This window comes from Pleurodeles waltl, chromosome 5, assembly GCF_031143425.1.
Source record: "Pleurodeles waltl isolate 20211129_DDA chromosome 5, aPleWal1.hap1.20221129, whole genome shotgun sequence".
Lineage (NCBI taxonomy): Eukaryota > Metazoa > Chordata > Amphibia > Caudata > Salamandridae > Pleurodeles > Pleurodeles waltl.
The window spans coordinates 650902916-650916997 of record NC_090444.1 but is presented as its reverse complement, the minus strand read 5'-3'; positions in this window follow the sequence as shown (position 1 = coordinate 650916997).

The window sequence follows — 14082 nt, the reverse complement described above, 5'->3', positions numbered from 1 at the left end:
TTCCATTGCTTACAATGGGCCTCTGGGCGCTTTGCAGGATTAGCGTCAGAAATTTTGACACTAATCCTGCAAAGAACCAGACTAGTGTAAAAAATTCAGACGCTAGCCCCCTAACTACCACCATGGTACACCGTATTTTAAATAAGGGGCACACATGGTGGTGTTAGGGGGTGCTAAGGGGCACAAGAAAAGTGGCGCTGCATTGTGTGCAGTGCCACTTTTTTAAAATATGCTCCTTAATTTATAAACCCTGTCGGGTGGAGAGACACACCTGTCGGCTGTCTCGACTACAGGAAAGTCATTAGTTGCTGTCACATCCAGATATTCTATAAGATTCTGGTGACATATCGTGCCTCTGCCGCGCTGTCTAGCAGAGTCACTGCCCACATCCTGTTCTTCAACAACATTCTCAGCGTGACTGGCATCTTTTTTTTAAATTGAAGCCACCTTTTTCTTTTTAAATTGGGGCTTTTGTGGAGGAGTTTTGTCCTCTTTTTTAAAGTAAGCTTCTGAGGAACATTGTGGCCCTCATTACAACCCTGGCGGTCGGTGATAAAGTGGCGGTAATACCGCAAACAGGCTATGGTAAAAAAAAAAAGGAATCACGACCATGGCGGAAACCTCCAACGCAGACAGCCACTTTAACACTACGACCGTCACATCGATAGCAACAAACACTGCAGCGGTAACAGCCAACAGACAGGCGGAACACAATGTACCGCCCACTCTATTATGGCACACCAATCTGCCAGCTTTTCCGAGGAAGTACCAACGCCATCAAAAGCACAGTGGAAACAGAACACAGAAGGGAAACCACTAACCTCTCGATACCCAACGAGGAACCAGGACGCCATGGAGCCAGAGTTACAGGTGTTACCAATGTTGGTTTACCTCCTCTTCTACCAGGAACATCAAAGACAGTGGCGATGACCACGGTGAGTACTGCACCTAGCACACAGGGGAGGGGGGAGGAAAAAGAGAGTGACACACACACACAACACGCAACACCCCCACCAACACACACATAAACACATGCAACAACATTACATTGACACCCCGTAACCTCCTGGAAGAACGCAAGGACCAAATGAAATGATTGTAACGAGTGAAATCATTGAAAATCCAGATAGGCCAACATAAATGTAAAAGATCCGTATATACAAATATTCACAGTAAGTACACAAGTCCGGATACAGTTCCATTACATGTCTGTGGACCGGTGGTCCCAAAAAGCATGGGCGAAGCCCACACATGACACCTGCCTCAAAACGGAGAGAACACTGCTGGGGCATCAGGTCGGAAAAAACAAAGGCACCTCAGGGGGAAGTGGAGGAGGGGCACCTCAGCCGGGTGATGGGACGACGCAACTGCTCCACGAGGTGGCTGCATGCCCACTGATTGGTCCTGGGGAGTGCAAAGCCACAGTCTCTCAAGTCTCTCAAGTGGGTGGTTTTCCCACTGCTTTATCCTGGAGAGTACAAAGCCACAATCTCTCAAGTCTCTCAAGTGGGTGGTTTGCCCACTGCTTGCTCCTGGGGAGTGCAAAGCCACAGTCTCTGAAGTAGATGCTGTTCTCCACTGGTTCTGGATGGGGCATGGTGCCCGGAGTGCTTCATCCTGCCAAGGACTGGGTGAGTGGATGCTGTTCTTTACTGGTTCTGGAGGGGGCATGGTGCCCAGAGTGCTGCCCCTGGGGTGTGGCAGTTCCCATTCCCTCACCTGGGTGTCTGAGCCACGAGATTTTCTGTGAACAGGTAGCATGACACACTATGGTGGCAGAGACACACTCCTCCCTGCGACGACTCAGCCTGCCAACTGCTGGTACTGCCAGTGCTAGTTGTGGTGCCTCATGTAGTGTGTGCAGGGTCCAGGACGTCTCCTGCAGCCTCGGACGACTGCCCACTGGGGATGATGCTGATGTCGGCTGTGGTGGCGCTGGCTGGGCACGTCGCGAGGTAGGTGGCGGTGTCTGCGGCGGTGTCTGCAGCGATGTCTGCGGCTGAGATGCTGCCGGTGGTGCTGGTGTCAGCACCTGTGGAGGGAGATGGCAGGACCTCTCCTGCAGCCTCGGACGGCTGCCCACTGGAGATGATGCTGGGGACTATAGCAGATTATATTACAAACCACAGAGGGTAATCCTGCCAAACCCAAGAGGGGCTGGGTAGAAATTATTAAGAGACTACAATGCCCACTCTGGAACCAAGTCTAATAACATACATATGTCCTATATTTAACATGCAGCATAATAAAATACTAATTTGAGAAACATCCTTTATTTATATACAAAAATTGTATCGCATATACACATAAGAATAAACCCCTATCAAAAAAAACAAAATAAGAAGGACAAAGGAAAGTGCTGAAAGATCAAGGGCACATGAATGAGAAAGAAAGAGAACCATAAATCTCAGAACTATCCAGTAGGAACACAGATTAAAAAGAACAGCCTGTTGGTTCAACCTCTTCCGCATTGAATCATTAAGATAAATACAGGAGTATTAAATCCCCATTCGAGTCCTTCCTTCATTATAAAAAAGAGAAAACACATCCAGGCTCAAACACCATCGTCGACGTTTCGACCCCCTCCGGCTCTCGGGCTAATTCCGGGCACACACACGGATCTTCATCAGGACTAAAACGATAGGGGACCACTAAAGTAATCCAAAAAGAATAGTAATCAATCTTATCCTAATCTTTTTGTAAAAAAGCGTGCTACTGCAAATCTATATACACCAATACTTACACTTAGTACAACCTCATTCTTGAAGTCACAATCTTCTTCAACATCACTTCACCTTGCCTCACATCTAAAACATACAAAAACTTACTATTTTAAATAACTCACTATACAACAAAATAATATTAAACCAAGCAAATATCACTATATTCTTACCCGAGACTACTACGAATATGCTCCTTCCACCATGATTCCACCAAATTCCTTCGGAATAATCCCTTAAAAACACAATCAAACACACATTAAAATCTCCATTCAAAACAGACATCTTAATCACAATAACCTCACAATTTGCTGTGTTCTATTAGTAAAAACACACATAATGGATCATCAGTATCTTATTTGTTTGATTTCATTATTCTATTCTTCTATTCTCCTAGGGACAAACAGGTAAAGAAACCTAGCATATCCAAAAAGCGAAACTATTACGCTCTATCAAGCAACTCACAAAGCCCATATACCTTTCGATATGGCAGCCAGTAGTTTCACTTCACGTCCGACCTTCAAAAACACAGCAAATCTAACACCACGCTTTTATAACTGCCTTAATCCCGTAAAGCGGTCACAGGTGTGGAAAACATTGTTTTATATGTTCCACTCTGGTCCGCATACTCAACCGGGCTCTATACACCGCCTCTGGCAAGTGCGGTAAGTCTAACGCCGCACTTATCTAGCTTCCTTTGTTATGTGACGCGAACGCAGATGTGGAACACATAGTTTTCATTGTTCCACTCTGGTCCACATTCACAACGGGCTCTATTCGCCCCCTCTGGCATCTATGTGTATAGCAGCAATGTTTACATAATGATTCCAATTAAGCACGCACCAGGACAAAAAAATGATCGTATAACTGAAACGTATATCGTCATGCAAAAAATTCCACATGTTGTTATACTTTGATCCACATCTTCATATAATCATGCCCAAAGGGGTCCTCATAATGATATTATAGTTAGCCAGTTCTCATCTCACTCACACGCCTGAGAACATGTATCGATAATGAAATTTAGAAAACATATTTTGGAAAAACGGGGACAACAACACTATAGATTATATTTATTGTGTCATCCTTTCAATAGATCAACAATAAATCCATAAAAAGGGCCTATAACTCCATGCTCACCTAGTATTATTTGTCCATCAAATATAGAAGTAGAGAGCAACATAACTCATTCCATATGATAAAATTCAACACAGAACCATTGTAAATAACAATAAAACCACTTTGAACTCAATGCACCATGAAATCTATATCAAATATAGCCAACAGAAATTATCCATTCCTGTGCTAGAAGCCATTACATAAAGAGGAGAAAGCACAATCGAAGGAAGGACTCGAATGGGAATTTAATACTATTGTATTTATCTTAATGATTCAATGTGGAAGAGGTTGATCCAACAGGCTTTTCTTTTTAATCTGTGTTCCTATTGGGTAGTTGTGAGATTTATGGTTCTCTTTCTTTCTTATTCACGTGCACTTGATCTTTCAGCACTTTCCTTTGCCCTTCTTATTTTGTTTTTTTGATAGGGGTTTATTCTTATGTGTATATGCGATACAATTTTTGGATATAAATAAAGGATGTTTCTCAAATTAGTATTTTATTATGCTGCATGTTAAATATAGGATACATGTATGTTATTAGACTTGGTTCCAGACTGGGCATTGTAGTCTTTTAATAATTTCTAACCAGCCCCTCTTGGGTTTGGCAGGGTTATCCTTTGTGGTTTGTAATATACTCTTAGAGCAGGTGCTGACCTGCGAAGGGTTCGATTTGTTAATTTGTTTATGTTTGGAGATAAAGGCTTATACAAAATGACTTTTGAGAATGAAACATTATCCTATAGTGAGGATTACATAAATAGACTGATACAGGGCCAAACAGGGACTAAATTGTTAGATAATGCTTCTCTTGCGATTGATTTATCATTGAGTGAAAGGATCAAGAGACTAGAGCAGCTTGAGAAAAAACTAGTATGTATGTGACTGCATGGTCATTTATTAACAAAACACCTCGAATCCAATACCATCCCGTTAGGTCTGCAAGTCAGAAATGAACCAGCAATTTTTGCGGACAATCCTAAATTTAAAGACAATTTTAGTTTTGTAGCAAATAATTGTTCTAGACATTGGATGGTTTTGGGAGTGGAAACAGCACTAGAGGATTTTCAGAAATTGATGAAGGAAATTACTGATCTCAAAAAAGAGATTTCAGACAATAAAGCATTGGTTAATGCTAAAGAGGCATTGGAAAGCCTAGATAGAACAATGAAAGACTTTGATACCAATGCACAGACGTATAAACTGGATAAACTGGCCAGGGGTGTTAGTCTTTATGATAAGAAACTGACTTATCCATATTTGACAGAGGAATATTATAAACAAGATGCAAGAGGTAGATTTTCAACGAGAGGACGTGGTGGACCGAGACGATACACTACTTTCTCAGAATCCTCAGTTTCAACTGGTGGGAGTGAGAGTGATAATGAACAGCCATCTACAAGTACGGCTTCCTGTAATCATGATGTACATCAATTAGATTTGACTTCGGGTCCTTTTTTAGGACTGACACAATGGGCCCCCCAGGGAGTGGGTGGATGCCCATGGAACAGGTGTTTTCCCAGAGAACGAGGCTGGGGCAGGGGACGATACAGAGGCAGGAAACAAGTACGCTTCCAACAGGAAGACCATGGAGAGATTCAAACTCGGAGACAACATTACAGGTGGTGAATCGATCTAATCCGGCGGTGAATTTAGCAGTCCACCTTTTGTCACCTGAGGAAGAACAGGTTTTATCGAAAGGATTATCCTTTGTCCCGACCAATTTACCTAACTCTTTCAATCTAAAAATGGAATTATACTAGTTTTTTCGTAAGGGCAGACTGAGGTATTATTTCAATAAAACTATATCATGTCCTTCTACCTCTGTGGCCAGTTTGCAAACACCTTCCACCTTTACTCCTCCTGCCCATTCAATGTCACATAAAATTTTGACTTTTGAACAGGTGGTTATGAGAGATATGATGAATTTGATATCTAAGGGGAGATATGTGAAGTATAACATCACTAAAGCTGAGAAGGAGGCACTGTCTACTTTGAAATCTAATAGGGAGATAGTGATTAAACAAGCTAACAAGGGAGGAGTGATTGTAGTACAAAATACTAGAGACTACAAAAATGAAATCCTTATGCAATTGGCAGATACAGTGAGCTATTTGAAGTTGGAACGTGACCCCATTAGTGATTTGATAGATTTGATCAAAAGGGTTACATGTGAAGGCTTAATGATGGGTTTCCTATCAGATCTGGAATATTGGTTTTTGAATAAAAAGAACACATGTATTCCTATGATCTATACACTTCCTAAAATTCATAAAAATCACTTAAAGCCCCCGGGTCGCCCGAATATATCGGGATGTGGGTCCATTCTTGAACCAATTTGTAAATATGTGGACTTCTTTTTTAAACCGTTAGTACCAATGACAGAGGCTTATTTTAGAGATACAATGGAGACTATAACATTTTTGGATAATTTCCAATTTGATAGTGAGAAATAATTTTTGGTGACAATGGATATTGTCTCACTATACACGAATATCCCTCAGGGACATGCCCTACAGGTGATTAAAGAAATATTGGATGGGAGGTCACAGCCATCTGAAGTACCCAGTGGGTTCATAGTAGAACTATTAGAGGTAGCAATGACTAGGAATTTCTTTTATTTTCAGGGTAATTTCTATGTGCAGACCAAAGGTGTCGCTATGGGTGCAACTTTTGCACCGGATGTAGCGATTTTGTATACGGATAAATGTGAACAACAGTACATCTTTGATAGAACTTTACCATACTTTACTCAAATCACCTTATTGAAGCGTTATATTGATGACGTGATAATGATCTGGACAGGTACCCAAGGGGGCCTGCTGAGATTCTACAAATGGTTGAATGAAAGGTCGGAAGATATTCAATTTACCATACACTCTAGTTCTCCTGAAATTGATTTTTGGATTTAACTATTAAGGTGGAAGACAATCAACTTTATACTACCCTATGTAGGAAGCAGAGCAAGAGGAATTCCCTTTTACAGTATATGAGTCATCACCCCCCTAATTTGAGAGATAATCTACCTTATGGCCAATTCCTTCGTCTCAGAAGGAATTGTTCTCGCAAACAAGATTATTTAGAAGAATCTGAAGATCTATTGAATCATTTTATAGCACAAGGTTATCCTAAGAGTGTAGTCAGGAAGTCACGTAAGAGAGCCTGGTTTTGCCATAGGGATCACTTACTTGAACCGAGGACACATACAGATAGTGACAGGAATAGTTTGATCTGTGTCACGACATACTGTACTAGGAGTACTTAAATTAAAAAGATCATTAACAAACATTGGAGTTTGATCTCAGATGAACTTGAAATATATGATCCCCTGATGCATGCCTTTAAGAGGGGTAAGAACATCAAAGATTGGGTGGTCAATTCTTTGTTAGCAGACCCCCCTAAACTCTCTCTTTTATCGATGTTAAATCTACCAAAAATTGTGGGTCATTTCAAATGTGGGTCATGTAAAGTCTGTGTACAATGCTTGGAGATTAAAATATTTAAGTACAAGCATGTATCTGTGACACTAAAAGAACATACTTATTGTAATAGTGTGAATGTGATCTATGTGATTGAATGCCCATGTGATCTGTTATATGCTGGCCAAACTAAACAAAAAATTAAGGTATGGATTTTACAAAATTGTAGTCGTATCAGATGTAAAATAGAGGGTGCACCTTTGGTTGAACATTTTACTGCATTGAATCATTCAGTAGACTCTCTAACATGGGGGGCGATTGACAAGAACATTGTTAACCAACGAGGGGGTAATGTGACGAATATATTAAACCTACGAGAATGTAAATGGATTAATCTCTTGGACTCTGTTTCTCAAGGCCTTAATGAATATGAAGAGATAGATAGGCAGACAGATAGCTTATCAAATGGTTAAAACAATTTGTCTTGGTGACTCAGCTGGGTTCTAGATTTATGTTTCCTAGGCTTGTATAGACTAAGATTGTGCTTTCTCCTCTTTATGTAATGGTTTCTAGAATTGGAATGGATAATTTCTGTTAGCTATATTTGATATAGATTTCGTGGTGCATTGAGCGCAAAGTGGTTTTATTGTTATATACAATGGTTCTGTGTTGAATTTTATCATATGGAATGAGTTGTTATGTTGCTCTCTACTTCTATATTTGCTGGACGAATAATACTAGTTGAGCATGGAGTTATAGGGCCTTTTTATGGATTTATTGTTGATCTATTGAAAGGATGACACAATAAACCTAATCTATAGTGTTGTTGTGCCCCGTTTTTCCAAAATACGTTTTCTAAATTTCATTATCGATACGTGTTCTCAGGCGTGTGAGTGAGATGAGAACTGGCTAACTATAATATCATTATGAGGACCCCTCTGGGCATGATTATATGAAGATGTGGATCAAAGTATAACAACATGTGGAATTTTTTGCATGCCGATTTACGTTTTAGTTATACGATAATTTTTTTTTCCTGGTGCATGCTTAATTGGAATCATTATGTAAACATTGCTGCTATACACATAGACGCCAGAGGGGGTGAATAGAGCTGTTGTGAATGCGGACCAGAGTGGAACAATGAAAACTATGTGTTCCACATCTGCGTTCGCTTCACATAACAAAGGAAGCTAGATAAGTGCGGCGTTAGACTTACCGCACTTGCCAGAGGGGGCGTATAGAGCCAGTTTGTGTATGCGGACCAGAGTGGAACATTTAAAACAATGTTTTCCACACCTGTGTCCGCTTTACGGGATTAAGGCAGTTATAAAAGCGCTGCGTTAGACTTGCCGCGTTTTTGAAGGTCGGACGTGAAGTGAAACTACCGGCTGCCATATCGAAAGGTATATGGGCTTTCTGAGTTGCTTGATAGAGCGTAATAGTTTCGCTTTTTGGATATTTTAGGTTTCTTTACCTGTTTGTCCCTAGGAGAATAGAAGAATAGAAGAATTAAATCAAAGAAGTAAGATATTGATGATCCATTATGTGTGTTTTTTCTAATAGAACACAGAGAATTGTGAGGTTATTGTGATTAAGATGTCTGTTTTGAATGGAGATTTTAATGTGTGTTTGGTTGTGTTTTAAGGGATTATTCTGAAGGAATTTGGTGGAATCATGGTGGAAGGAGCATATTCTTAGTAGTCTCGGGTAAGAATAAAGCGATTTTTGGTTGGTTTAATATTATTTTGTTGTATAGTGAGTTATTTAAAATGGTACGTTTTTGTGTGTTTCAGATGTGAGGCGAGGTGAAGTGATGTTGAAGAAGATTGTGACTTCAAGAATGAGATTGTACTAAGTGTAAGTATTGGTGTATATAGGTTTGCAGCAGCATACTTTTTTACAAAAATATTAGGATAATAAGATTGATTACTATTCTTTTTGGATTACTTTTGTGGTCCCCTATTGTTTTAGTCCTGATTAAGACCCGTGTGTGAGCCTGGAATTAGCCCGAGAGCCGGGGGGGTCAAAACGTCGACGATGTTGTTTGAGCCTGGATGTGTTTTCTCTTTTTTATAATGAAGGAAGGACTCGAATGGGGATTTAATACTCTTATATTTATCTTAATGATTCAATGTGGAAGAGGTTGAACCAACAGGCTGTTCTTTTTAACCTGTGTTCCTATTGGATAGTTGTGAGATTTATGGTTCTCTTTCTTTCTTATTCACGTGCGCTTGATCTTTCAGCACTTTCCTTTGTCCTTCTTATTTTGTTTTTTTGATAGGGGTTTATTCTTATGTGTATATGCGATACACTTTTTGTATATAAATAAAGAATGTTTCTCAAATTAGTATATTATTATGCTGCATGTTAAATATAGGATATATGTATGTTATTAGACTTGGTTCCAGAGTGGGCATTGTAGTCTCCTAATAGGGGACTATAGCTGAGGCAGCAGACGTGAAGGTGGCGGTGTAGGTGGCGGTGCAGGTGGCGGTGCAGGTGGCGGTGGCCACCACCGTACAGGTTACTGTTCTGTCTTGCAGAACGGGTGACACCAGTCCCTCACCCGGAGGCTCTGTGCCCTGAGCTGACTTCCCTTTGGCCTTGTGTCCCTTCCACACCTTGGAAGTGGCTGCTGGGACCTTTGCACTGTCCTCTTTTGTCTTGGAGGAGGCCTTGCTGGGTGGTTGGTGTGGCTTTTTCCTACGTCATGTGGGCCCCTTCTTCACCTTGGCAGGTGGCGGAATAGGGTGATCCTTGGCCTCACTAGGTGGCACACTGGCAGCCCTGATGGGTGCCGCCCGCAATGTTGCTGGACTTGCAGGGACCAAGGTGCTCGAGGATTTTGTGGCTGAGGTGCTGGCCTGGGATGTGAACATCCTGGCCCTAGGGGAAGGACGGGTGGGAGGTGTAGGAAGAGGTCAATGTTAGCCAGGAAAAGTTTCTTTGACACACTGGGACGGGAGGATGGAAGGGGTTTGGGAGTGTAGGAAGAGGTAGTGGTTGTAGGAGGTGTACATCTGCTGAGTTTGTGTGAGGGTGCATGGGCTGGAGGCTGTTGTGAGGTGGATGGCTGTTGAGTGGGTGTGTGCCTGCGTTTGTGTACTTTGGAAGGAGGGCTCACTGACACTCTGGGAGAGGACACAGGAGACGTGTGCATGGTAGTGGGGATGGGGGTGGGGATTGCACGTGGGCGTGTGTGGTGATGGGAATGCTGGTGATGGATGTAGTGGCTGAGGATGTAGTGCATGCAGGTGTGAATAGAGACGAGACAGGGAGGGAGATTGAGGACGTAGAGGAGGGGGACACAGTGGAGGCTGGGGATGTTGGTGTCTGTATGGGTATGGTGCTTGTGAGAGTGCCTGTGGGATATGTGGTGCTTATGTTTGCCTGAGCCACTTTTGTATGTTGATGAGTGTGCATGCTGGTCTGATGGTGTGCTTGGGATAGGCTGTGGTAGAGGGGATTGGGTCTGGGTAGTGGAAGTTGGAGGGGGGAGGCTGGACACAGGGACAATGGCTGCCATCAGTGCTGAGTGAGGGATCTCAGGAGGTCAATAGCCTCCTCAATGAGGACAGCAGTGCTGACTGGGGCAGGGCCTGAGGTGCCTGGGGCGAAGGAGATGCCCACCCTCCTGGGTGAGCGGGCACAGGAAACACGCTGCTGGGAGGGTGGTGCTGGTAGGCTGGGTGGCAGCTGTACCTGTTGTTGGGGTGGGCACAGAGATGCCCGCCACCTCAAGGGAGCTCCCATCAGAGGAGGAGGCGCTGTCGCTGGTGCCTCCTCCTGTCCCCGTCATGGAGCTCCCCTCGCCCTCCATCCCACTGGTGCCTTCAGACTCCGTACATTCACCTTCCTGGCCCATGTGGGTTGCATCTCCCTCCTGCTCCTGTGCCAATGCTCCTCCGCCAGATGATGCTAATGTACACAAGGACAGGGTGACAAAACAAAAAGGGGGGGAAATACAGAGGAGACACATGGTCAATGCCAGCAACAACACCACCTTTGGCGGACACAAAACACACAGGGAGCAGCCCTATGCACTAGGCCATGCACTAACTGTACTTGGGAAAATCACCTGCCCATGGGGGACTGTGCCTAAGCCCATTTGATGCACACCTGGAACCCACAGGAGCCTGACTAGGTGTAGATGGCCGCTACCACTTTTGGTGTTGGAGTGCCACAGAGCCTGCCAAACAATGGACCTACCCTAGCAAGTTTGCCCTGGCCTAGGGGAGCCCACAGCCCACTTCCCCCACCCAGACACCTCATACAGCGTGCAGAGTCAGCTGAATGTGACTGTACTCACCCCCTTGTGGCTGCTGTGATGCCCTCAAGCGCTCATCCAACTCCGGAAATGCCACCGCCAGGATCCAGTACATCAGAGTGGTCATGGTGCAAGGGGCACCCCTTCCACTTTGGGAGGCCATCACCAGCTGGGCCTCCGCTGTCTTCTTGCTCCAGCGGCGCAGGTCCTCCCATCTTTTGCGGCAGTGGGTGCTCCATCTATGGTAGGCCCCCAGGGTCCGCACTTCCTTGGTGATGGCACGCCAAATACCCTTCTTCTGGTGGGCGCTGACCTAGAGGAAAAGTGAAGTAAGAATGGATCTTACTCCCCCGTCCGGTTCTTCTTACTCATTGCCCACAACTTCCCACCCTGACCCAGAAACACATACACTGACCATCCTCACGTGCTGCCCTCAGCCCACCCCCATATCTTCCATCCACCCCACTCCATGCATTCATTGCCCATCCATCATGCTCACAGTGTACTCACCTGTTTGTCTGGAGGACCGTAGAGTAGCGTGTACTGGGGAAGGACCCCAGCCACCAGGTTGTCCAACTCCTCCGCGGTGAAGGCAGGGGCCCTTTCCCCAGACACTGTAGCCATTTTCACTTCCAGACTCAGGTCACAGCAGCACTTGCAGTGTAGGTCTTCTCCTGTTGAAGGGCAGGTATCAAGTGAGTGAAGAGATAGTAAATGGCGGTTACATCCGCGGCGGTGCGTACCGTCACCGCCGGCGTACATCGTCATTGGCTCCTGGAAGCCATAGGGCCCAATGATAACCAAGGCTGAATTGCGCTGCGGTCTTCGTCCACCTACCGCAACACTGCACAACGGCAGCGCAGTTACCTCATTTCCCCTTGTCCCTCCTTATAGGTCAGGCAGCTGCCATTTCAGGGGACCACATGGCAGGGCAACTAACTGCATCACAGCACTTTTGGGCAGGAATACGGAGAGACAGCGCCACACACTGATTACAACATAATTGTTCTAAACACACTTGTGCAAGCTATGTGGTGTCTGACCCTCTGCTCACCCTTCTCCTCCATAGTGCCAATCGGCTGGGGCAGCTGATAAGATAGCGTCATCCTCCGGTATACAGACCCCTGGTGGACCTGTCGACAATTGAAGACAGACACATCATTATCACCTACAGACTTGATCGTGCCACAATCCAGGAACTGCGGGCCCACTTGGAGCCAGACCTGATGTCAGCTATCCGCCCTCCCACAGGAATCCCCCCTCTTGTGCAGGTCCTGTCAGTACTCCATTTCCTGGCCAGTGGGTCCTTTCAAACAACAGTGGCATGGCATCAGGGATGTCACAGTCAATGTTCTCTAATGCGTTGTCCAGAGTGTTGTCTGCCCTGCTGAAACACATGCGCAGCTACATCGTTTTCCCTCAGGTGGAGGATTTGCCCACAGTGAAAGGTAACTTCAATGCCCTGGGACATATCCCCAACATCATTGGTGCCATTGATGGTACACATGTGGCATTTGTCCCACCCCACAGGAATGAAAAGGTGTACAGAAACCGCAAAAGCTACCATTTCCTGAATGTGCAGATTGTGTGTTTAGCAGACCAGAACATCTCCCATGTGAATGCCAAGTATCCTGGCTCCGTGCATGACGCTTACATTTTGAGGAATAGCAGCATCCCTTATGTGATGGGGCAACTCCAGAGGCACCGTGTGTGGCTAATAGGTGAGCCCAAGGTCCCAACACAGTTTGAATAGGAGTCTGGGTATGGGAGAGTCCCTAAGGGTTGGTGTGTGTCTAACAGTTGTCCCTCGATATTTGCAGGTGACTCTGGTTACCCCAACCTGTCATGGTTACTGACCCCAGTGAGGAATTCCAGGACAAGGGCAGAGGAACGCTACAATGAGGCACTTGAGCAAACTAGGAGGATAATGGAGCAGACCTTCTACCTCCTGAAGGCCAGGTTCCGGTGCCTCCATCTGACAGGTGGCTCCCCATACTACTCACCGAAGAAGGTGTGCCAGATAATCGTGGCATGCTGTATGTTGCACAACCTGGCTTTGTGACGCCAGGTGCCTTTTCTGCAGGAGGATGGGCCTGATGTTGGTCTTTTGGCAGCTGTGGAGGCTGTGGACAGTGAGGAAGAAGAGGCAGAAGAAGAAGATATAGACAACCGAAACAACATCATCATGCAATACTTCCAGTGAGACACAGGTAAGAGACTGGCACTGCTCCTCTCATATCATACTACTGTAGAACATTGCATGATTCTGCCTTTTTACCTCTATGTATGAACCCTGACAGTTCGCTTTGGCTTTCCATTTCACAAATCTGGGTACCACTTTCTGCCTTCTGCTATGTTTACTGCTGCCCAACAACTGTCGTACATTGGTATGTAAAAATGAACATTGACATTGCCATTTTTCAGAAAGGTTGCAATAACACACTTGTGAAAGTACAGACTGACTCCAGATCGTTTTGTGATTCAAGGGTGTTTATTTAAGTGCTATTCAGTGGAGGGGTATGTGCAATGGGCAGGGGTGATGGTGGAGGAATGTCCATGG